Source organism: Etheostoma spectabile, chromosome 23 (assembly GCF_008692095.1).
Source record: "Etheostoma spectabile isolate EspeVRDwgs_2016 chromosome 23, UIUC_Espe_1.0, whole genome shotgun sequence".
In the NCBI taxonomy this organism is placed as follows: domain Eukaryota; kingdom Metazoa; phylum Chordata; class Actinopteri; order Perciformes; family Percidae; genus Etheostoma; species Etheostoma spectabile.
This window is the reverse complement of record NC_045755.1, coordinates 11383031-11383574: the sequence shown is the minus strand read 5'-3', so window position 1 is coordinate 11383574 and position 544 is coordinate 11383031. Positions and strand designations below refer to the sequence as shown.

The window sequence follows — 544 nt, the reverse complement described above, 5'->3', positions numbered from 1 at the left end:
CACACACACACACACACACACAAACACTGGTCAACCTCAGGTCAACTCCCAAGCAAAGTTACATTAATAAAACCACTATGAGCAAAACAGCCGACCACCCACACAATGACCAAATGACTCTGGATAAATGGAAATGAACCAATAATCACATTGGCTGTTACATTATTAAATCATCCAGAGCCTGCGTTAATAAAACATTAGGAACCGTCCAACATGCGCTCACATTACTTGGACCGATAGGAATAGAACCAACAACCACACTGTCGCTGCCTGGGTGTAAACATTCAGGTGCCACAGCCATTAAACAGCCCAGAACCACCTGAGCATGGAAACTGAACCCTCAACCGCTTGTTCCATGATCTGTTATTCTGCACTCAGGACTCAACCCGGATTCTGGGAAACAAACCAGTGACACTTACACCAGCAGATCACTTTAAAGTGTTTGATGAGAATATATTTTTATACTGTAATTATGTTATGTGTTATGTTACCCACTCCATCACCTCACCTTCACACACACACACACACACACACACACACACAC

General features: G+C 43.2%; 1 protein-coding gene across 18 annotated transcripts in view; it reads left to right on the top strand.

Moving 5' to 3' along the window:
- The window catches only part of LOC116672840 (ELKS/Rab6-interacting/CAST family member 1), a 119260-nt gene that overhangs the window by 38501 nt on the left and 80215 nt on the right, over positions 1-544 (top strand). The gene's annotated exons all lie outside the window — the stretch shown is intronic.